We start from the raw sequence: 25,565 nt of genomic DNA, 5'->3' as shown, positions 1-25,565 counted from the left end.
AGAAGGACTTACTGCTGCGCATGTGCGAGCGGGGCGCCGGTCTGGGCGTGCCACTCGGGCGGTCCCGAAAGGCGCATGTTAGGTTTGTAATTCTGGCAGGTTTCCAAGAGCTTGTGATTGGCTGACAAATATAGGGTGTTTGTCCGCGGCGTTGGGATGGTGATACCTGAAGGTTGCAAGTTTGTTTTTCGGCTCGGTAGCCTTCGCATAGCCAGGCTAACTCAGTTTTAAGGATGGAAAAATTGAGACACAAACCGTGTTTTGTTTTGTTGAATCATGGGACACAGCAGCCTGATAAGATATGGCCATTGTTCCCTTTCATGAAACTAGCGGCCTCTGGGGCTTAGTGAGAAAAGAATCCGCCTGCCAGTGCAGGAGACACAAGTTGGATCCCTGGATTGGGAAGATCCCCTGGAGGAGGAAATGGCAACCCTCTCCAGTATTCCATTAGATTCTCCCGTGAGGACAGAGGATCCTCTCAGGTTACAGTCCTTAGGGTCGCACAGAGTTGGACAGGACTGGCATGCAGGAAGAGATACCCTAACATCAGTCCCTGCTTTACAGTTGAAGACTCTGATGTGTACAAGGAGATGTAAATCACACAGCTAGTAAATGAGAGAGCTGAAATTTGACCCTGCTAGTAAGACTGGACTTTACCCTATTCTGCCCTGTTTCTGAATGGAGTGAAGCTGAGATGTTTTACTTATTCCATACAGTGAGGGCCTTGAGGATTCTAGGTAGAGGTGTTTTAGGTGAAGCTACCACAGTCTGGAGGTCTAAGGTGCCTCTTACTGCTCTTTTTAATTTGATACTTGATCAGATGATAACTATATAGCAATAAACAGTATACCAAAGTTTGGCTCCTATGGAAAACGGATTGGGGAGCTGGGAAGGGTAAAATGAATAAAAACTAGAGAAACCATGACGAACCCATCCACAAAATGTCATGTATGGAGACCATGAGGGCCCTGTAGGTTAGTTCGGAGTCTTGATTATCTGAAAAGCAATTGGAAACTGACACAATTTTTTAGTAGAGCCCTGTGTAAATGTGTATGTAATGATTACATTTTAGATATGAAAATTTCTCTGGTTGCAATATGAAAAATGGAGTAGAAGCAGGAAGACTAATTGGGCTACTGCAGCAGCCTGGGCAAAAGACACTGTTAGAAATAGTATGGTAACAGTTGTTGTTTAGTCGCTAAGTCATGTCCAACTCTTGCAACCCCATGGATATAGCCCACCAGGCTCCTCTGTCCATGGGATTTCCCAGGCAATAATACTGGGGTTGGTTGCTATTTCCTTCTCCAGAGGTCTTCCTAACCCAGGGATGAAACCCTCCTCTCCTTCATTGGCAGATGGGTTCTTTATCACTGAGCCAACAGGGAAGCGCTTAGTAACAGTAGATATGGAGAAAACAAACAGAAATTGGGATATGTTTTGGAAGTAAAATTAATAGATTTGCAGATGAAAAAGAGTAGTTACACATAAGTTTGGGGTTTTGGCTTAAGTCCCAAACCATCTAGGTGAATGAGGATAAGAGTTCCTAAACTGCAGCTAGTTTAGGGACTGTAGGGGAGAAAGGAAAACATTAAATAACTGATTCAGTATCCATTTTTAAAGTAGGTAGTTGGATGTGTCAGAGAAGGCAATGGCACCCCACTCCAGCACTCTTGCCTGGAAACTCCCATGGATGGAGGAGCCTGGTGGACTGCAGTCCGTAAGGTCCGTAAGAGTAGGACACAACTGAGCGATTTCACTTTCACTTTTCACTTTCATGCATTGGAAAAGGAAATGGCAACCCACTCCAGTGTTCTTGCCTGGAGAATCCCACGGATGGGGGAGCCTGGTGGGCTGCTGTCTATGGGGTTACACAGAGTTGGACGTGACTGAAGCGACTTAGCAGCAGCAGCAGCAGCAGCAGTTAGATGTTTAAGTATGGCATTCTGGAGAAACAGCAACACTGGGTACATATGTAGCATCAGGACATATATTTATATCCAAGATGTAAGAGTGTAGGTAGAGAGAAACGGGACCATTATTGGTCCATGGGGAATGCCAGTGTTGAGAATTGAGAGGAGGAAGAACAAAGCAATCCTTTCTCTTGGCACTGATGTTCTAGTAGTAAAGACGGACTGAAACGTGGATAAGTAAGTAAATGGGTTCCTTTTGGATAATAAGTAAGTGGAGAAGACTCTACACATGGACATCACCAGATGGTCAACACTGAAATCAGATTGATTATATTCTTTGCAGCCAAAGATGGAGAAGCTCTATACAGTCAACAAAAACAAGACCAGGAGCTGACTGTGGCTCAGATCATGAACTCCTTATTACCAAATTCAGACTCAAATTGAAGAAAGTAGGGAAAACCACTAGACCATTCAGGTATGACCTAAATCAAATCCCTTATGATTATACAGTGGAGGTGAGAAATAGATTTAAGGGCCTAGATCTGATAGATAGAGTGCCTGATGAACTATGGAATGAGGTTCGTGACATTGTACAGGAGACAGGGATCAAGACCATCCCCATGGAAAAGAAATGCAAAAAAGCAAAATGGCTGTCTGGGGAGGGCTTACAAATAGCTGTGAAAAGGAGAGAGGCAAAAACCAAAGGAGAAAAGGTAAGATATAAGCATCTGAACGCAGAGTTCCAAAGAATAGCAAGAAGAGATAAGAAAGCCTTCTTCAGTGATCAATGCAAAGAAATCGAGGAAAACAACAGAATGGGAAAGACTAGAGATCTCTTCAAGATAATTAGAGATACCAAGGGAATATTTCATGCAAAGATGGGCTTGATAAAGGACAGAAATGGTCTGGACCTAACAGAAGCAGAAGATATTAAGAAGAGGTGGCAAGAATACACGGAAGAACTGTACAAAAAAGATTTTCACGACCCAGATAATCATGATGGTGTGATCACTCATCTAGAACCAGACATCCTGGAATGTGAAGTCAAGTGGGCCTTAGAAAGCATCACTACGAACAAAGCTAGTGGAGGTGATGGAATTCCAGTTGAGCTGTTTCAAATCCTGAAAGATGATGCTGTGAAAGTGCTGCACTCAATATGCCAGCAAATTTGGAAAACTCAGCAGTGGCAACAGGACTGGGAAAGGTCAGTTTTCATTCCAATCCCAAAGAAAGGCAATGCCAAAGAATGCTCAAACTACTGCACAGTTGTACTCATCTCACATGCTAGTAAAGTAATGCTCAAAATTCTTCAAGCCAGGCTTCAGCAATATGTGAACCGTGAACTCCCTGATGTTCAAGCTGGTTTTAGAAAAGGCCAAGGAACCAGAGATCAAATTGCCAACATACGCTGGATCATGGAAAAAGCAAGAGAGTTCTAGAAAGACATCTATTTCTGCTTTATTGACTATGCCAAAGCCTTTGACTGTGTGGATCACAATCAACTGTGGAAAATTCTGAAAGAGATGGGAATACCAGACTACCTGGCCTGCCTCTTGAGAAATCTGTATGCAGGTCAGGAAGCAACAGTTAGAACTGGACATGGAACAACAGACTAGTTCCAAATAGGAAAAGGAGTACGTCAAGGCTGTATATTGTCACCCTGCTTATTTGACTTCTATGCAGAGTACATCATGAGAAACGCTGGGCTGGAAGAAACACAAGCTGGAATCAAGATTTCCTGGAGAAATATCAATAACCTCAGATATGCAGATGAGACCACCCTTATGGCAGAAAGTGAAGAGGAACTAAAAAGCCTCTTGATGAAAGTGAAAGAGGAGAGTGAAAAAGTTGGCTTAAAGCTCAACATTCAGAAAACTGAGATCATGGCATCTGGTCCCATCACTTCATGGGAAATAGATGGGGAAACAGTGGAAACAGTGTCAGACTTTATTTTGGGGGGGCTCCACAATCACCGCAGATGGTGACTGCAGCCATGAAATTAAGACGCTTACTCCTTGGAAGAAAAGTTATGGCCAACCTAGATAGCATATTCAAAAGCAGAGACATTAATTTGCCGACTAAGGTCCGTCTAGTCAAGGCTATGGTTTTTCCAATGGTCATGTATGGATGGGAGAGTTGGACTGTGAAGAAGGCTGAGCGCCGAAGAATTGATGCTTTTGAACTGTGGTGTTGGAGAAGACTCTTGAGAGTCCCTTGAACTGCAAGGAGATCCAACCAGTCCATTCTGAAGGAGATCAACCCTGGGATTTCTTTGGAGGCAATGATGCTGAAGCTGAATCTCCAGTACTTTGGCCACCTCATGTGAAGTTTTGACTCATTGGAAAGACTCTGATGCTGGGAAGGATTGGGGGCAGTAGGAGAAAGGACAACTGAGGATGAGATGGCTGGATGGCTTCACGGACTCAATGGACATGAGTCTGAGTGAACTCCGGGAGATGGTGATGGACAGGGAGGCTTGGCGTGCTGCGATTCACGGGCTCGCAAAGAGTCGGACATGACTGAATGTCTGAACTGACTGAAATTGAGTGAGAAAAACAAACAAACAAACAAACAGCCAAGGTTGAGAGAGAAATGGATTGGTGTGCTCAGTTGCTAAGTCATGTCTGACCCTTTGCAGCCCTGTGGATTGTAACCCACTGGGCTCCTCTGTCTATGGGAATTTCCAGGCAAGAATACTGTAGTGGGTTGCCAGTTCCTCCTTCAGGGAGCTTTCCAATTCAGGGATTGAATCTTCATCTCCTGTGTCTCTTGCCTTGGCAGGCCAATTCTTTACTCAGTCACCTGGGAACCCCAAACTGATTGGAGCATTCTGCCTTAAACACTATCTTTGCATGCTTTCTCCAGCATCTCTTACAGTTATCATATATAATTAGCATATGAGGTGTGTGTGTGTGTTAGTCACTCAGTCATGTCTGACTCTCTGTGACTCCATGGACTGTAGCCTGCCAGGCTCCTCAGTCCATGGGATTTTCTAGGCAAGAATACTGAAGTGGAGTGCCATTTCCTTTTCCAGGGGATCTTTCCAACTTAGGGATTGAACCTGGGTCTCCTGTATTGCAGGAAGTCTCTTTACTGTCTGAGCCACCAAGGAAGTCGCAGAATATGGTAGGCATATGTATATATTTGTTCAATGAATGAATTCATGAATGAATTAACTTTAATATTATCACTTTCTCCTATGCTGCTGCTGCTGCTGCTGCTGCTAAGTCGCTTCAGTCGTGTCTGACTCTGTGCGACCCCATAGACGGCAGCCTACCAGGCTCCCCCATCCCTGGGATTCTCCAGACAAGAACACTGGAGTGAGTAGCCATTTACTTCTCCAACGCATGAAAGTGAAAAGTGAAAGTGAAGTCGCTCAGTCGTGTCTGACTCCTAGCGACCCCATGGACTGCAGCCCACCAGGCTCCTCCATCCATGGGATTTTCCAGGCAAGAGTACTGGAGTGGGGTGCCATTGCTATAGTCAGTAATAACTACATGAATCATTAAGATGAGTTTAATTGTCTTGAGCTATCACAACTCAGTGAGATAAGAACATGACAGAATTTTATTTTCTCTATACTTAATTGCTTTTTGTGGTACTCAATCAAATACACCTTGTCCTTCCCTTGACAATAACTCAGGCAGATTTCATAATATCCTGGTCACCCTCGGTTACTAACAGTCCAAGTTGGTTTGAAATATCAACTTCAAACTCTAATATATTCACAATTCTAACTCTCCCCTCTTATAAGGCTTGACCTGAGGGATAGGAGGAAGATGTAATTTGCTTTCATTTCTTTCATGTTTAAGTGGAAGTGGCTGTGGTCTGCTTTGAGTTGTGCTTTTCTCATTTCCTTTTCTTGATATAGCCCAGAGGTTCCCAAACTTTTCTCAGCTTATGGTACCCTTATTGTTTTAGTAATTTTTTCACAACATCCCTCAGTGCTTCCTTGTTGCCTATTGTCCCTCTTTTTTTTTTTCTTTTTTTTTTTTAAGATCTTAGTTGCGGCAAGTTCTTAGTTGTGGCATGTTGGATCTAGTTTCTTGACCTGGAAATGCCCCCCTGGATTGAGAGAGCAGAGTCTTAGCCACTGGGCCACCAGGGAAGTCCCACCTTTTGATTTTTAAGAAGCACTGCCACCTGGGAAGACTCAGTAAGGCTCAGCAATTATTCCATGTTATTTCTCTACATTTTCCAACTCCCTTGTTAGGTGGGACTGAACCGTTCATTCTGGTCAGTGGGCTACTAATGAAAGCAACATGTGTCAATTCCAAACTATATCATAGAAGAGATGTGAAAGCAGTGATTGTGGGGGCTATATATTAAGGTCAAAGAGCTGTGAGGTAAACACTGCATAGAATACCTACCTGGTCACCATATCAAAGGTGCTTGACTCTCTCCAAATTTTGCATAGGTAAAAAATAGCTTTTATTAACTTTTATTGAATAAATACACTGTTAGTTTAGGGCTAGTTAATTTTTTTTCCATGGTAAAGCCTATTCTTTTACCATTAAAAATATACTCTGTGATAGCTCATTTTATGTGTCTGTTTGACTGACCATAAGGTACCCAGATGAAACATTATTTATGGGTGTGTAGCTGAGGGTGTTTCTAGATGAGATTAACATTTGCCTTGGTGAACTCAGTAGAGTAGATTGCTTTCCCTAATATGGATGAGCATCATATAACCCACTGAGGGCCAGAATACTACAGAAGGTGGAGAAAAGAAGAATCATCCCCTTTTTCATGTCTCACTGATTATGCTGCGACATCTCATCTTCAACAATCAGACTGGGTTCTGCAGCATCAACTCCCCTTGGTTCTTAGGCTTTCAAACTTAGGCTGAATTACACCACCAGCTTTTCTGGATCTCCAGTTTGCAGATGACACATCATGGGACTTTTCAGCCTCCATAGTCACATAAGCCAATTTTTCATGCTGCTGCTGCTGCTGCTAAGTCTCTTCAGTCGTGTCTGACTCTGTGTGACCCCATAGACAGCAGCCCACCAGGCTCCCCATCCCTGGGATTCTCCAGGCAAGAACACTGGAGTGGGTTGCCATTTCCTTCTCCAATGCATGAAAGTGAAAAGTGAAAGTGAAGTCGCTCAGTCGTGTCCTGCTCTTGGCCACCCCATGGACTGCAGCCTACCAGGCTCCTCCATCCATGGGAGTTTCCAGGCAAGAGTACTGGAGTGGGTTGCCATTGCCTTCTCAGAATTCTTCATAATAAATATATATATTTCTATTTTTTAAATATAAATACATATTTTAATTTATAAATAAGTGATATTATATATATATTTATAAAATATAAATATATATGGTGTTGGCCAAAATGTTTGTTCAAATGTTCCATGTTACAGAAAAACCCAAACTTTATGACCAACCCAATAATAAATATAAAATCTAATTTTATTTTTATTCAAGTATGAAAATACATTCATAAATCATATACTTAATTTTATATATTTTTTAATTTATTATATATGTGTAATATTATATATAATATATTCCTCAATATACTTTTGTTATAAAAGCCACAGTGATTCTCTTATGCCCTTGGAACTCTCCAGTGGCCTTTCCTCTCACTTAGACTAAAAGGTAAAGTTCTTCCTTTGATTTGTAATAGCTTATGTGATCTGGCTTCTTCAAGGTAGTATTTAATACTTTTCAAATTTCATCTATTCTTTTCCTCCTCTTTCACACCATACTATAGGCATATGAACCTTCTCTCTGTTCTTGAGTTCTTCAGACCTGTGACTAAGATCTTTATACTAGCTAAAACTTTGAAAAATGTTTTTCCCACAGAGATCTGCATTTTGGCTCCCTAATTTTCTTCATGTGTTCAAATGTTACATTTTCACTATATTGTTCCTTGTCCATCAACACTATCTCTGCACTTTCTGTTCTTTGTGTTGCAGCTGCTGAAATACAGAAAACTAGATTTTTCAACGGAGAAGGCAATGGCACCCCACTCCAGTACTCTTGCCTGGAAAATCCCATGGATGGAGGAGACTGGTATGCTGCAGTCCATGGGGTTGCGAAGAGTTGGACAAGACTGAGCGACTTCATTTTCACTTTTCACTTTCATGCATTGGAAAAGGAAATTGCAACCCACTCCAGTGTTCTTGCCTGAAGAGTTCTAGGGACAGGGGAGCCTGGTGGGCTGCTGTCCATGGGGTTGCACAGAGTTGGACATGACTAAAGCGACTTAGCAGCAGCAGCAGCAGATTTTTCAATGCTTTTGTTGTTTACTGCTGTGTAATAAACCATGCCAAAACTCTGTTGTTTAATACAACCACCACCAAAGACTTTTCCTTTTCCTAAGGCAGAATTTATTTTTATAATTCAAATCATCATATAGACATTTTATTATAGTTAACTGAGTGTGTGTATGATTTCCCTCTTCCCAGTAAGCTTGAAAATAGGAATTGCTATATTGTTTTCTGTATCCCCTAAGCATTAACGTATGCCTTCAGTTTAGTCGCTCAGTTGTGTCCGACTCTTTGTGATCCCATGGAGTGCAGTAGCCAGGCCTCACTGTCCCTCACCAACCTTTGGAGTTTACTCAAACTCATGTCCATTAAGTTGGTGATGCCATCCAACCATCTCATCCTCTGTTATCCCCTTCTCCTTCCACCTTCAATCTTTCCCAGCATCAGGGTCTTTTCCAGTGAGTCAGTTCTTTGCGTCAGGTGGCCAAAGTAATGGAGTTTCAGCTGCAACATCAGTCCTTCCAAAGAATATTCAGAACTGATTTCTTTTAGGATGGACTGGTTTGATCTCCTTGTTGTCCAAGGGACTCTCAATAGTCTTCAACACCACAGTTCAAAAGCATCAATTCTTTGGTACTCAGCTTTCTTTATAGTCCAACTTTCACATCTATATATGACTACTGAAAAAGCCATAGCTTTGACTAGATGGACTCTTTTGGCAAAATAACATTTCTGCTTTTTAATATCCTGTCTAGGTTGGTCAGAACTTTTCTTCAAGGAGCAAGTATCTTTTAATTTCATGGCTGTAGTCACCATCTGCAGTGATTTTAGAACCCCCCAAAATAAAGTCTGCCACTGTTTCACCATCTATTTGCAATGAAGTGATGGGACTGGATGCCATGATCAACATTTTCTGAATGTTGAGTTTTAAACCAGCTTTTTCATTCTCCTTTTTCACTTTTATCAAGAGGCTTTTTAGTTCCTTTTCTCTTTCTGCCATACGGTGGTGTTATCTACATATATGAGGTTATTGATATTTCTTCTGGCAATCTTGATTCCAGCTTGTGCTTCATCCAGCCCAGCGTTTCTGCATATAAGTTAACTAAGCAGGGTGACAGTATACAGCCTTGACCTACACCTTTCCCGATTTAGAACCAGTCTGTTGTTCCATGTCCAGTTTTAACTGTTGCTTCCTGAACTGCATACAGATTCCTCAAGAAATAGGTCAGGTGGTCTGGTATTCCCATCTCTTTCAGAATTTTCCACAGTTTGTTGTGATCTGCACAAAGACTTTGGTGTAGTCAATAAAAGAAGTAGATGTTTTTCTGGAACCCTATTACTTTTTTGATGATCCAACGGATGTTGCCAATTTGATATATGGTTCCTCTGCCTTTTCTAAATCCAGCTGAACATCTGGAAGTTTGCAGTTCTAGTCCTGTAGCTACTGCTGAGTTTTCCAAATTTGGTGGCATATTGAGTGCAACACTTTCACAACTTTGTCTTTTAAGATTTGAAATAGCTCAGCTGGAATTCTATCACCTCCACTAGCTTTGTTCTCACTGATGCTTCCTAAGGCCCATTTGACTTCACATTCCAGGATGTCTGGCTCTAGGTCAGTGATCATACCATTGTGATCATCTGGGTCATGTAGATCTTGTGTAGAGTTCTACTGTGTATTCTTGCCACCATTTCTTAAAATCTTCTGCTTCTGTGAGGTCCATACCATTTCTGTCCTTAATTGTGCCCGTCTTTGAAGATTTCCCTTGGTATCTCTAATTTTCTTGAAGCGATCCCTAGTCTTTCCTTTCTATTGTTTTCCTCTATTTCTTTGTATTGATCGCTGAGGAAGGCTTTCTTATCTCTCCTTGCTATTCTTTGGAATTCTGCATTCAAATGGGTATATCTTTCCTTTTCTCCTTTGCCTTTTGCTTCTCTTCTTTTCTCAGCTATTTGTAAGGCCTCCTCAGATGACCGTTTTACTTTTTTGCATTTCTTTTTCTTGGGGATGGTCTTGATCCCTGCCTCCTTACAATGTCATGAACTTCCATGCATAGTTCTTCAGGCACTTTGTCTATCATATCTAATCCCTTGAATCTATTTCTGTCTGCTGCTGCTGCTGCTGCTGCGTCTCTTCAGATGATGTGTGGATCTCATGGATAGCCTATGTAGATTTACTTCTAGGTAAAATAAGCCTTTTAACCAGCTGTGAAATCTTATGTTGGCATGCATATGAAGGTAAATTTTGTCATAGCTTTCAGAAGAGTAAATCCTTAACCTTTGCTTAAGTAAAATATAAATGCACCTTTTCATCTAGCAATTCTGTTTTCAGAATTTACATTAGATAGCTTGGGCTGCCACAAAAAAAGATACCATAAACTGAGTGGGTTACCTAAAGAAATTTATTTCCTTACAGTTTTGGAAGCTGAAAGTCCAGGATCAGTGTCAGCATTGTCAAGTTTTTGTGATAACTCTTTTCCTGGCTGGCCTTCTAGCTGTGTTCTCACATGGTAGAAGAGAGAGGGAGAGGGAGATAGATAGAGTGAATGTTCTGGTATAACTCTTAAAAGGGCATAATCCCATCATGAGGGCCCCACCTTCATGAGTTCATCTTAACCTAATTACATATATATATTTTAATTAATTATATATGTTTCTGAGACCCAAATCAAGCTTTTCTTTGGGACCTAACAACTTACACCTGTCACTTAACAGCTTACTCAGTAATAAGTAAACTAGCTTTCTGCACATGAACCTTCAGTTCAGTTCAGTTCAGTTGCTCAGTCATGTCCGACTCTTTGCAACCCCATAGACTGCAGCATGCCAGGTTTCCCTGTCCATCACCAAATCCCAGAGGTTGCCCAAACTCATGTTCATCAAGTTGGTGATGCCATCCAACCATCTCTTCCTTTTTCATCTGCTTACACATATATAATTCTACTAGTCTCTTTATGGATTTAATGTTTCTCTTTTGAGATAAATGAGTTCAAGTCTCTGGAAGTAATATGGAATAAAAATATGACTTAAAAATAATTTTGTGATCTGTTTTTGAAAAACCTTTGCCTTGTATAATCATCTACCTTTGTATTATGGATATGTGGGTACTGACCTCTGTTCACAACATGTACATTTCCCGTAATTCCAATTTGTTGACATAACTAAGTTCTAAATAAACTTTATCTGCTATTTCTTCAAGATATAAATCATGGCAATAAATATATATGTATTTTACATCTTTAAACATGTTTTATTATATCTGCATTCCCTGACATGTCCCTTAGATTTCCTACAGTTTGATTTTAAAAACGAACTATTATATATCATTCAGTCTAGTTAAAATAGTAATCTCAGTTCTAAGCTTATATATACCCTTCTCTGTGGAAATCTGTAGTGAAGAAGCTAGGATAATCTTTTCTTTCAGCGTTCCCTCACCTCCTCTTTCTGCTTTAAGAGCCATGGAAAAAGACATAGTTCTTTCTTGGCTCTCAGTTTCCTCTTTGTGGCAGATATCCTAGTATATGGGTCATTTTGGTGGACCTTTAAAGGGCAAGATCTCTGCCATACAAATTCATGGTATTGATGGTTCCCTGATGACTCAGAAGGTAAAGAATCTGCCTGCAATGCTAGAGACCTGGATTTAATCCCTGGGTTGGGAAGATCCCCTTGAGAAGAGAATGGTAACCCACTTGCATGGAGAAATCCATGGATAGATGAGCCTGATGGGCTACAGTCCATTGAGTTACAAAGAGCAACTAACACTCCACTCCACTTCTAGCTGACTACTTATGATTACCCTTCAGTTACTGCTTCTAATCACTTGCAGCCATTCATTCAAGCAAATGACCCTGTTGGATAGACGCTATCCACAAGTAATCCAGCTATTTCCTACAGTGATTTGCTGGCTTACATGTCAGTTACTTTCTAGGAAGTTTCAGCATTCTTATAACTAGCTCACAAGTGGTCTGAGCAAATGGCAAATGTCTCCACTCACCTCTAAACTGCTGTTCTTCTCATTCATTCATTCCCAAGACAGGCATGTGACTGCTTCATCAATTCAGTTCAGTTCAGTTCAGTAGCTCAGTCGTGTCCAACTCTTTGCGACCCCATGAATCACAGCATGTCAGGCCTCCCTGTCCATCACCAACTCCCGGAGTTCACTCAAACTCATGTCCATCGAGTCAGTGATGCCATCCAGCCATCTCATCCTCTATCATTCTCTGCTCCTCCTGCTCCCAATCCCTCCCAGCATCAGGGTCTTTTCCAATGAGTCAACTCTTCACGTGAGGTGGCTGAAGTATTGGACTTTCAGCTTTAGCATCAGTCCTTCTAATGAACACCCAGGACTGATCTCCTTTAGGATGGACTGGTTGGATCTCCTTGCAGTCCAAGGGACTCTCAAGAGCTTTCTTAAATTGAACTTCAACATTTTAGGCAAAAGTAGCATTTTAAAATTGTGCTCTAATAAATGAAATAATAATGTTAAGAGCTATGCACAAAGGTGAAAAACTGTAAAATAAATAAATAAAAACCTCTTTGTTAATTAACTCCAGTGATGTACCACTGAAAAAACTTTGTTCCCTAAAATAAGAGACAACAAGAAACTTTGCTTTTTTTGCAATCACGTTAGTGAGATGGGAACACCTCATATTTCCTGAGGAATGAACTGTATGGCTACTTTGATACAGAGAAGTAGCCTCAATTTCCTACCCAAGTGTAAAGAGTCAGATAATGTGTTCTCAGATACAATTCCACATTCATTTTTACTTCATAGTTTCCAAGGAAACAGGACCTTAAGCCCATTTCTCAATCCAGTCCTGATCCTTTGTTTTCAACCTATCAAAGAACTATTCACTTAAATTTTACTTAAACTTCACCTTGCCCCCATACTAGTGAGAATATTGGTTTTTCCTTCCTTAGTTCTGATGAAATTCTCCACCAGTTCTGCTGATGTGCAATCTCTTACTGTAGCAAATAAATAATCATAACTTTGTCAGACTATGGATGTGCCACAGTTTAATGGTCTTTGAGCAGATTTATTAATCGTTTCCAAACATTTTCTGTGCTCAACACTCCAAGAACTTAAAAATGCTTGTACTAATCACATTGACAGAAAGAAACCAGCAATAACAGAATTGTTTTAGGACCTCCTGGAAGCTGTGTTAAGAAAGCATGGAGGAAAAAAAAAAATAGAGATTAATATTTTTTTTCCCTAATTCTTTTAGTCCCTCCATTACTTGACTCTGATTCATGTTTTCTTGATCCTCATTCAAATATGACCTTTTCTTTTATTCCCTGTGTACTTTGTACCTTTTGTTATGACATTTATAGTTTTTTGAATTATGGTTATTTGTGAGTTTGATTTGACATGGTTAAACTTCTTCATCAATATCCCTTACCTGGAATTTTGCACTATCCTCTACCTTATATACTCTAAAGTCTACTTTTCTCACACTAACTAATGTGAAATTTAAAAAAAATTAATTTGATCATGTTACTTCCCTCCTTGAAACTTTGATTTCCCATCACACTTGGAATAAAACAGAAAGTTCTTATGCCCTCTAAGGGTTTCTGGGTACTGCTGTAATTTGATATCCCACTACTATTCTTCTTGAATACTTCCCTTTAGTCATTCTTGCTTCAGCGGGGGTTGAGGATGGTGGGGTGAAGGCACTGAAGGAAAAATAGGCTCCCTTCTAATGCCTTTGTGTTTGCTGTCACTCTTTCTAGCATTCTTGGTTTAGATGCACACATCCTTCACATTTGTTCAGTCTCTTTTCAGATGTCCTTTCCCCAGAGAGGACTTTGCCAGTGCTCTGGAAGTAGCATGCCACTTCATTTAAAATCACTAATCACTTACTTGCCTTATTTATTTCTTGGCATATAACAACCTGCTGCTGCTGCTACTGCTGCTGCTAAGTTGCTTCAGTCGTGTCTGACTCTTTGCGACCCCAGAGACGGCAGCCCACCAGGCTCCCCCGTCCCTGGGATTCTCCAGGCAAGAACACTGGAGTGGGTTGCCATCTCCTTCTCCACTGCATGAAAGTGAAAAGTGAAAGGGAAGTCGCTCAGTCGTGTCCAACTCAGCGATCCCATGGACTGCAGCCTACCAGGCTCCTCCGTCCATGGGATTTTCCAGGCAAGAGTATTGGAGTGGGTGCCATCGACTTCTCCATATAACAACCTAGAAGTTATATATTAATTCTTATATGCGTATTTGCGTGTGCATGCATATATGTGTTTATGATATAAGCTCCACGAGGTTAGAATGTTTGTCTTTATTTGCTTCTTTATCTACAGGCCAAACATAGTATCTGATACATTGTAGGAGGTTGGTAAATATTTATTGAATTAATGAATGTTGTCAAGTCATATTTTTATCTTGCTTGCATATATCACAGTTTCAGTTTTACTTTCACAGTCAATTTAAAAACATATATTTGAGAGTGAAACAGTCTGTGTCTTCTAATCCTGCTCAGCTTTGTAACATAGGGAAAGTTACTTAACTTCTCTTCTTCAGTTTTCTGATCTGTAAGAAGACAATATCTTTATCTTAGAATTGTTGTAAGTATTAAGTGAATTATTCTGGCAGAGTTTTGGTGCTAGAGATGTGATTATATTTGCAACTTTTACATTTAACTGGTGATTATTTTGATATCTGTTGTCCATTAAAATTTTAGAAGCCATATTAATTGTTTCAAACCATTGTCTCTCCACATTCCTACTCATAACATGAACTCTATAAATATTCGTTTGGCGGGGGGTGGGGGGGGGTCGGGGAGTGAGGGGAGTGGGAGGGGTGGTGGGATGGGGGGGTGGGGGTGACGGGGAGAAGAATGGTTTGTTTTGAGGTAAAGCATGCATGTTTGTGGGCTTCCCTAGTGGCTCAGTTGGTAAAGAATCTGCCTGTAATGTGGGAGACCTGGGTTTGATCCCTGGGTTGGGAAGATCTCCTGGAGGAGAGCATGGCAACCCACTCGAATATTCTTGCCTGAACAATCCCCAGGGCAGAGTAGCCTGGCAGGCTGCAAAGAGTTGGACAGGACCTAGTGACTAAGCACAAACACAAGCACAAGCACATCCATCTTTGTATGCACTAAATACATTCCCATATTCTGTAGTTACACATAATTATCACTAGATGGCAGACTTGTCATAGACAAGGCAAATGTGCTGGTATTAACCCCTCAGACTGAAGAATGAGGGCACAAAATTGGGGCAAATGTCATATACGTGTTTGTAAGGTTGGTGAGATGAAAGGAATCTGAAAGTTTAAGCATAAAATAAGAATTGCATATATTTTATTCGGCTTCATTTCATTGTATACTTTACCCTCTGACTAGCTCATCTTTTTATATAGTAATGCATTTTAGCATTTCTATCGTTCCACCAACCTCTTATTATTATATTTATAATTTTTCTTAAAATTTTTGTTAAAGTTGTCTGTTAAAAACAATGTTTAAAAAGGTCTCTTAGTTAATCTCAGTTCAGTTCAGCCGTTCAGTCATGTCTGACTCGTTGCAACCGCATGAACTGCAGCATGCCAGGCCTCCCTGTCCATCACCAACTCGGGGAGTTTACCCAAACTCATGTCCCTTAAGTCCAGGATGCCATCCAACCATCTCATCCTCTGTCGTCCCATTCTTCTCCTGCCCTCAATCTTTCCCAGCATCAGGGTCTTTTCAAATGAATTAGTTCTTCGTATCAGGTGGCCAAAGTACTGGAGTTTCAGCTTCAACATCAGTCCTTCCAATGGACACCCAGGACTGATCTCCTTTAGGATGGACTCGTTTGATCTCCTTGCTGTCCAAGAGACTTTCAAGAGGCTTCTCCAACACCACAGTTCAAAAGCATCAATTCTTTGGCACTCAGCTTTGTTTATAGTCCAACTCTCACATCCATACATGACTACTGCAAAAACCATAGCCTTGACTAGACGGACCTTTGTTGACAAAGTAATGTCTCTGCTTTTTAATATGCTGTCTAGGTTGGTCATAACTCTCCTTCCAAAGATTAAGCGTCTTTTAAATTCATGCCTGCAGTCACCATCTGCAGAGATTTTGGAGCCAAAAAAAATAAAGTCAGCCACTGTTTCCACATCTATTTGCTATAAAGTGATGGGACTGGTTACCATGATATTATTTTTCTGAATGTTGAGCTTTAAGCCAGCTTTTTCACTTTCCTCTTTCACTTTCATCAAGTGGCTCTTTAGTTTTTCTTCGCTTTCTGCCATAAGGGTGGTCTCATCTGCATATCTGAGGTTATTGATATTTCTCCTGGAAATCTTGATTTTGACTTGTGCTTCTTCCAGCCCAGCATTTCTCATGATGTACTCTGCATATAAGTTAAATAAGCAGGGTGATAATGTACAGCCTTTATATACTCCTTTTCCTATTTGTAACCAGTCTGTTGTTCCATATCCAGTTCTAACTGTTGCTTCCTGACCTGCATACAGATTTCTCAAGAGGCAGGTCAAGTGGCCTGGTATTCCCATCTCTTTCAGAATTTTCCACAGCGTATTGTGATCCACACAGTCAAAGGCTTTGGCATAGTCAATAAAGCAGAAATAGATGTTTTTCTGGAACTCTCTTGCTTTTTTGATGATCCAGTGGATGTTGGCAATTTGATCTCTCGTTTGTTGCCTTTTCTAAATACAGCTTGAACATCTGGAAGTTCACATATTGCTGAAGCCTGGCTTGAAGAAATTTTGAGCATTACTTTACTAGCATGTGAGATGAGTGCAATTGTGTAGTAGTTTGAGCATTCTTTGGCATTGCCTTTCTTTGGGATTGGAAGGAAAACTGACCTTTTCCAGTCCTGTGGCCACTGCTGAGTTTTCCAATTTGCTGGCATATTGAGTGCAGTACTTTCACAGCAACATCTTTCAGGATTTGAAATAGCTCAACTGGAATTCCATCACCTCCACTAGCTTTGTTTGTAGTGATGCTTTCTAAGGCCCACTTGACTTCACATTCCAGGATGTCTGGCTCTAGGTGAGTGATCACACCATCATCATTATTTGGGTTGTGAAAATCTTTTTTGTACAATTCTTCTGTGTATTCTTGCACCTCTTCTTAAAATCGTCTGCTTCTGTTAGATCCATACCATTTCTGTCCTTTATTGAGCACATCTTTGTGTGAAATGTTCTGTTGGTATCTCTAATTTTTTGGAGAGGTCTCTAGTATTTCCCATGGAGAAGGAAATGGCAACCCACTCCAGTGTTCTTGCCTGGAGAATCTCAGGGACGGCAGAGCCTGGTGGGCTGCCGTCTATGGGGTCACACAGAGTTGGACATGACTGAAGTGATTTAGCAGCAGCAGCAGCTAGTATTTCCCATTCTATTGTTTTCCTCTATTTCCTCATTGATCACTGAGGAAGGGTTTTTATCTCTCCTTGCTATTCTTTGGAACTCTGCATTCAAATGGGTGTATCTTTCCTTTTCTCCTATGCTACTGGAGATCAGTGGAGAAATAACTCCAGAAAGAATGAAAGGATGGTGCCAAAGCAAAACAACACCCAGATGTGGATGTGACTGGTGATAGAAGAAAGGTCTGATGTTATAAAGAGCAATATTAACTAGGAATGGAAGTTAATGGAATGTTAGGTCCATAAATCAAGGCAAATTGGAAATGGTCAAAAGGAGATGGCAAAAGTGAACGTCGACATTCTAGAAGTCAGCAAACTAAAATGGACTGAAATGGGTGAATTTAACTCAGATGACCATTATATTTACTGCTGTGGGGAGGAATCCCTTAGAAGAAATGGAGTAGCCACCATAGTCAACAAAAGAGTCCAAAATGCAGTACTTGGATGCAATCTCAAAAACGACAGAATGATCTCTGCTCATTTACAAGGCAAACCATTCAATATCACGATAATCCAAGTCTATGCCCTGACCAGTAATGCTGAAGAAGCTGAAGTTGAATGGTTCTATGAAGACCTCCAAGACCTTTTAAAACTAACACCTAAAAAAAGATGTCCTTTCTTCTCCAACACCACATCTGGAATTTCTTGGTTCATGTACTGTTGAAGCATTGCTTGGAGAATTTTGAGCATTACTGTGCTAGAGTGAGATGAGTGCAATTGTCTGGTAGTTTGAACATTCTTTGGCATTGTCTTTCTTTGGGATTGGAATGAAAACGGACCTTTTCTAGTCCTGTAGCCACTGCTATGGTTTTTCAAATTTGCTGACATATTGAGTGCAGCACTTTCACAGCTTCATCTTTTAGGATTTGAAATGGCTCAACTGGAATTCCATCACCTGCAATAGTTTTGTTTGTAGTGGTGCTTCCTAAGGCCCACTTGAGTTCCCATTCCAGGGTGTCTGGCTCTAGGTGAGTGATCACATCATCATGGTTATCTGGGGTCATTACAATCTTTTTTGTATAGTTCTGTGTATTCTTGCCACCTTTTCTTAATATCTTCTGCTTCTGTTAGGTCCATACCATTTCTGTCCTTTATTGTGCCCATCTTTACATGAAAATTTCCCTTGTTATCTCTAATTTTCTTACCCATTCTGTTGTTTTCCTCTATTCCTTTGCACTGATCACTGAGGAAGGCTTTCTTATTTCTCCTTGCTGTTCTCTGGAACTCTGCATTCAGATGGGTAAATCTTTCCTTTTTTTCCTTTGCCTTAAGCCTCTATTCGTTTCTCAGCTATTTGTAAGGCCTCTTCAGACAACCATTTTCCCCTTTTTTATTTTTTGAGGGGAGGATGTTCTTGATCACTACCTCCTGTACAATGTTATCAACCTGCATTCATAATTCTTCAGCGACTGTCTATGAAATCTAATCCTTTTAATATATTTGTCACTTCCAGTGTATAATCTTAAGGGATTTGATTTAGGTCATAGCTGAATGGTCTAGTGGTTGTCCCTTCTTTCTTCAGTTTAAGTCTGAATTTTGCAGTAAGAAATTCATGATCTGAGCCACAGTCAGGTCTCAGGCTTTATTTTGCTGACTGCATAGTATTTCTACAACTTTGGCTGCAAAGAATATAATAAATCTGATTTTGGCATTGACCATCTGATGATGTCCATTGTAGAGTCATCTCTTGTGTTGTTGGAAGAGGGTGTTTTCTATGACCATTGTGTTCTCTTGGCAAAATTCCGTTAGCCTTTGCCCTGCTTCATTTTGTACTCCAAGGCCAAACTTGCCTGATTATTCCAGGTATCTCTTGACTTCCAACACTTGCATTCCAGTCCCCTATGATCACAAGGATATCTTTTTTTGGTGTTAATCCTAGAAGGTCTTGTATGTTATCATAGAACCATTCAACTTCAGCTTTTCGGCATTAGTGTTTGGGGCATAGACTTGGATTACTTAAACTTTGACCACTGTGAATGAAAATTAGGCTAAAGTTCCTAAGTTTTTACATATATGTAATAGAATAATTATACATAAATAATATAAACAACATATATATAAAATTATATATGCATATAATAATTACTGAGCTAAAATTTAGATATGTGGTCAACACTGCTATTTATTAATGACCCTCATCCATTTTCTTTCCCCTTATAATAATGATACATCATCTAGACTGGAAAAGAAGTTTTCAAGTCTCCCTCCAAGCTAGATATATTTATGTACTGGACAGTGGCATATAAACAGACCTACTCTCTGCCTCCTGTAAATAATACCCTTAAAGGAAATATCTTTCCTTCCCTCTTTCCTTTTTACTTTTGTATAGGTGGTAGTGAATCTTCTATGAATACATAGATAGACACAGGATAGAAGGAGGCTGACTCTGTGATTAATTTGTGTAGCACAACTGCCACACCAGCATGGGCCCTTAACTTGTGTGAGAATAAATTTCTTTTTTATTTGTGCCATTGGTAACGCTATGTTTGAAATGTCTATCATAAAAATGCATATCATAGTCATCTGAGTTATTCCAATTAGATGGTTTAATGTTTTACATATTTTTAAAAATTACAAAATATACATGTTAGTGTGCTTATGCATTGAGTAAGAAATCAGAAATCTTACCCTCTGCACTCTCTTGTCTAGTACTGGTCTTAAGAGTTTGGTGGTGTTATTGCACTTGCCTGACAAAGCCAGTTGTAATGTGTTCATTCCCTCCTGTGTAAGGTATTAATGTCAAACACACCTCTCCAGAACAGTGTTCACAAGTCCCTGGGCTTAGAGGCTGCCAAAGAGAAGAGGGGAGAGGACAGAAGGAGAGGAGAAGAGAAGGGGAGTGGGAGCAGGGGAGAAACATATGACATGCCACTTATTGCCTGCTTGCATTTTTTAATAAGGCTGACATGAGATTAACTTTGAGGCTTCCCTAGTGTCTCAGCAGTAAAGAATCACCTGCCAATGCTGGAGATGCGAGTTTGATTCTTGGACAGGAAGATCCCCTGGAGAAGGAAATGGCAACCTGCTCCAGTATTCTTGCCTGGGTCATACCATGGACAGAGAAGCCTGGTGGATTACAGTCCATGAGGTTGCAAAGAGTAAGATGACTTAGTGACTAAAGCAACAGAAACAATAGGATTAATATCTTCAAAGTAGGTATAAGGGTTAGGGAGTGGGAGTGGAGATCAAAAAAGTCAGGGTGAAGTGTTTTGCAGACAACTTGCTTATCCAGAATAGCAGAAATGATTAAGTATAAGCATCTGACAACTTTCTCACTGGTAGTAATTTACTACAGTCATCTCTATTTCTGACAGATATGTATCCTTCTAACTCAGTTTTAAAAGTTGCAATAAACCTGATTACAATTAAAAATGGGCATGATGACTAATTTTATGTGTCAGTTTGGCTGGGCTATGGTGCCAAATACATATTCAAACATTATTTTAGTTATTTCTGTGAGGGTGTTTCAGATGAGATTAATATTTAAATTGGTGAAGTTTGAATGGAATGGATTCAAAGTGGATAGGGTTCATCTAATCAATTTAAGGTTTAGATAGAAAAACAGACAGACCTCCCCCAAGTAAAAGGGAATTCTGCTTTTGAGTTGAACTGTAGCATTGATTCTTTCCTGAGTCTCCAGCCTCTCTGCCTGAAAATTCTGCCAATTTTGGACTTGTTAACCTCCATAATCAGGTAAGCCACTTTCTTAAAACAAATATCTTCATATATTCAGAGAGAACCCTGGCCAATACAAAGGCATAACTGAAATACTTACTAAATATGAATTATGTTCATATTCATTTTCTATAAGAAATTTCAACTCCACATGAAGGTAAAATGATGATGGTGGTGATAATTGCAATATAGCCATACTAATTATATTGTTATAATGTAATATACCCTACTTCTAAGGTAAGAGAAACCCAAGTAAGACAGCAGGTGTTGTGAGACGGCATCAGAGGGAAGACACACTGAAACCATAATCACAGAAAACTAGCCAGTCTAATCATACTAGGACCACAGCCTTGTCTAACTCAACGAAATTAAGCCATGCCATGTGGGGCCACCCAAGATGGGTGGGTCATGGTGGAGAGGTCTGACAGAATGTGGTCCACTGGAGAAGAGAATGGCAAACCACTTCAGTATTCTTGCCTTGAGAACCCCATGAACAGTATGAAAGGCAAAATGATAGGATACAGGTCAGTAGGTGCCCAATATGCTGCTGGAGATCAGTGGAGAAATAACTCCAAAAAGAATGAAGGGATGGAGCCAAAGCTAAAACAATACCCAGTTGTGGATGTGACTTGTGATAGAAGCAAGGTCTGATGCTGTAAAAAGCAATATTGCATAGGAACCTGGAATGTCAGATCCATGAATCAGGGCAACTTGGAAGTGGTCAAACAGGAGATGGCAAGAGTGAACATTGACAATCTAGGAATCAGCGAACTAAAATGGACTGGAATGGGTGAATTTAACTCAGATGACCACTATATCTACTACTGCAGACAGGAATCCCTTAGAAGAAATGGAGTAGCCATCATGGTCAACAAAAGAGTCCAAAATGCAGTGCTTGGATGCAATCTCAAAACGACAGAATGATCTCTGTTCATTTCCAAGGCAAACCATTCATATCACAGTAATCCAAGTCTATGCCCCAACCAGTAACACTGAAGAAGATGAAGTTAAATGGTTCTATGAAGACCTCCAAGACCTTTTAGAACTAACACCCCCAAAATATGTCCTTTTCATTATAGGGGACTGGAATGCAAAAGAAGGAAGTCAAGAAATATCTGGAGTAACAGGCAATTTGGCCTTGGAATATGGAATGAAGCAGGGCAAAGACTAATAGAGTTTTGCCAAGAGAACACACTGGTCATAGCAAACACCCCCTTCCAACAACACAAGAGGAAACTCTACACATGGACATCACCAGATGGTCAATACCGAAATTAGATGGATTATATTCTTTGCAGCCAAAGATGGAGAAGCTCTATACAGTAAGCAAAAACAAGACAGGGAACAGACTGTGGCTCAGATCATGAACTCCTTACTGCCAAATTTGGACTTAAATTGAAGAAAATAGGGAAAACCACTAGACCATTCAGGTATGACCTAAATCAAATCCCTTATGATTATACAGTGGAAGTGAAAAACAGATTTAAGGGACTAGATCTGATAGATAGAGTGCCTGTTGAACTATGGACAGAGCTTCATGACATGGTACAGGAGGCAGGGATCAAGACCATCCCCATGGAAAAGAAATGCAAAAAAGCAAAATGGCTGTCTGCAGAGGACTTACAAATAGCTATGAAAAGAAGAGAAGCAAAAAGCAAAGGACAAAAGGAAAGATATAAGCGTCTGAATGCAGAGTTCCAAAGAATAGAAAGGAGAGATAAGAAAACCTACGTCAGCAATCATTGCAAAGAAATAGAAGAAAAGAACAGAATGGGAAAGACTAGAGATCTCTTCAAGAAAATTAGAGATACCAAGGGAACATTTCATGCAAAGATTGGCTAGATAAAGGACAGAAATGGTATGGACCTAACAGAAGCAGAAGATATTAAGAGGTGGCAAGAATGCACAGAAAAACTGTATAAAAAAAAGGTCTTCGCAACCAAGATAATGATGATTTTGTGATCACTCACCTAGAGCCAGACATCCCGGAATGTGAAGTCAAGTGGGCCTTGGAAAACATCACTGCAAACAAAGCTAGTGGAGGTGATGGAATTCCATTTGAGCTATTTCAAATCCTGAAAGATAATGCTGTGAACGTGCTGAACTCAATATGTCAGCAAATTTGGAAAACTCAGCAATGGCCACAGGACTGGGAAAGGTCAGTTTCATTCCAATCCCAAAGAAAGGCAATGCCAAAATATGCTTAAACTACTACACAATTGCACTCATCACAGACACTAGTAAAATAATGCTCAAAATTCTCCAAGCCAGGCTTCAACAATACCTGAACCTTGAACTTTCAGATGTTCAAGCTGGTTTTAGAAAAGGCAGAGGAACCAGAGATCAAATTGCCAACATCTGCTGGATCATGGAAAAAGCAAGAGAGTTCCAGGAAAACATCTATTTCTGCTTTATTTTCTATGCCAAAGCCTTTGACTGTGTAGATCACAATAAGCTGTGGAAAATTCTGAAAGAGATGGGAATACCAGGCCACTTGACCTGCCTCTTGAGAAACCTGTATGCAGGTCAGGAAGCAACAGTTAGAACTGGACATGGAACAACAGACTGGTTCCAAATAGGAAAAGGAGTACGTCAAGGCTGTATATTGTCACCCTGCTCATTTAACTTCTATGCAGAGTACATCATGAGAAACACTGGGCTGGAAGAAGCACAAGCTGGAATCAAGATTGCCAGGAGAAATATCAACAACCTCAGATATGCAGATGACACCACCCTTATGGCAGATAGTGAAGAGGAACTAAAAAGCCTCTTGAGGAAAGTGAAAGAGGAGAGTGAAAAAGTTGGCTTAAAGCTCAACATTCAGAAAACTGAGATCATGGCATCTAGTCCCATCACTTCATGGAAAAGAGATGGAGAAACAGTGGCTGACTTTTTTTTTTTTTTTTTTGGCTCCAAAATCACTGCAGATGATGATTGCAGCCATGAAACTAAAGAACGCTTACTCCTTGGAAGTAAAGTTACGACTAACCTAGATAGCATATTCAAAAGCAAAGACATTACTTTGTCAACAAAGGTCTGTCTAGTCAAGGCTATAGTTTTTCTAGTAGTCATGTATGGATGTGAGAGTTAGACTTTGAAGAAACCTGAGCACCGAAGAATTGATGTTTTTGAGTTGTGGTGTTGGAGAAGACTCTTGAGAGACTCTTGGACTGCAAGGAGATCCAACCAGTCCATCCTAAAGGAGATCAGTCCTGGGTGTTCTTTGGAAGGACTGATGCTAAAGCTGAAACTCCAGTACTTTGGCTACCTCATGCAAAGTGTTGCCTCATTAGAAAAGAGTCTGATGCTGGGAGGGATTGGGGGCAGGAGGGGAAGGGGACAACAGAGGATGAGATGGCTGGATGGCATCACCAACTCGATGCACGTGAGTTTGAGTGAACTCCAGAAGTTAGTGATGGACAGGGAGGCCTGGCATTCTGCAATTCATGAGGTCACACAGAATCGGACACGACTGAGTGACTGAACTGAACTGAATTATATTATTATTCACTTTATACAAAACCTTTCAATGTTATGTCGTCCTTAACGTATTACCAGCCATGTGTCTTGGCGCCTATGTGTTATTTATTAATTTATCAAGAAAAATTATTGTCTATAGCAAACTAGTTCAAATGTAAATCAAATAATTTACCATGACAAGTAAACAGAAATGTTTACTCAGTAAGCTTTACCTTTGGGTTCTTCTGCAACTAGCGGAAAATGTCCCCTTACACTAATGAATAGATTCAGTTAAGCTAGCCAAAGCACCTGCCAAAAATACCTTAAAAACATTCTTTTTACACAACCTCCAAAATTAAAAGTGCTTAAATGTTAATTCAGGGTACTAAAGGAACAAGCACATACCTTGTGCTAATCAGTGTTTATATGAAGTCGGAATTCAAATTACTGAGGCTTAATTGTATAAGGATATCTGGAATCTAGCAATAATTTTGGGGTAAGATTTTTGTATATGGCATTACTCAAGTAAACATATTTCTTTCATTTTTTTATTCAATCAAATATCTTTCTAAATTTTTTTTGTGGGGGAACGGATGATTTTTATTATACAACAAGAAAAGCAAGGAAGTGATTATTATTATTATAATCACATTCAAACTTGTCGGTTCAGTCAGTTCAGTCGCTCAGTCATGTCTGACTCTTTGCGACCACATGAACCACAGCACTCCAGGCCTCCCTATCATCACCAATTGCTGGAGTCTACCCAAACCCATATTCATTGAGTCGGTGATGCCATACAACCATCTCATCCTCTGTCGTCCCTTTCTTCTCCTGCCCTCAATCTTTCCCAGCATCAGGGTCTTTTCAAAAGAGTCAGCTCTTTGCATCAGGTGGCCAAAGTACTGTAGTTTCAGCTTCAACATCAGTCCTTCCAATGAACACC

The 25,565-nt window shown here is 40.3% G+C and overlaps 1 protein-coding gene across 1 annotated transcript in view; it reads right to left on the bottom strand.

Annotated features, from left to right (window-relative positions):
• The window catches only part of AMY2B (amylase alpha 2B), a 130,472-nt gene extending 107,130 nt beyond the window's left edge, over nucleotides 1–23,342 (bottom strand). Inside the window, exon 1 of the mRNA XM_060401115.1 lies at nucleotides 23,134–23,342. The gene's annotated coding sequence lies outside the window, so the exon portion shown is untranslated. The remainder of the gene's footprint in view (nucleotides 1–23,133) is intronic.
• Nucleotides 23,343–25,565: the final 2,223 nt, after the last annotated feature.

The sequence above is a fragment of the Ovis aries genome, chromosome 1 (genome assembly GCF_016772045.2).
Source record: "Ovis aries strain OAR_USU_Benz2616 breed Rambouillet chromosome 1, ARS-UI_Ramb_v3.0, whole genome shotgun sequence".
Taxonomy (NCBI): Eukaryota; Metazoa; Chordata; class Mammalia; order Artiodactyla; family Bovidae; genus Ovis; species Ovis aries.
This window is presented reverse-complemented; position numbering and strand designations above follow the sequence as displayed.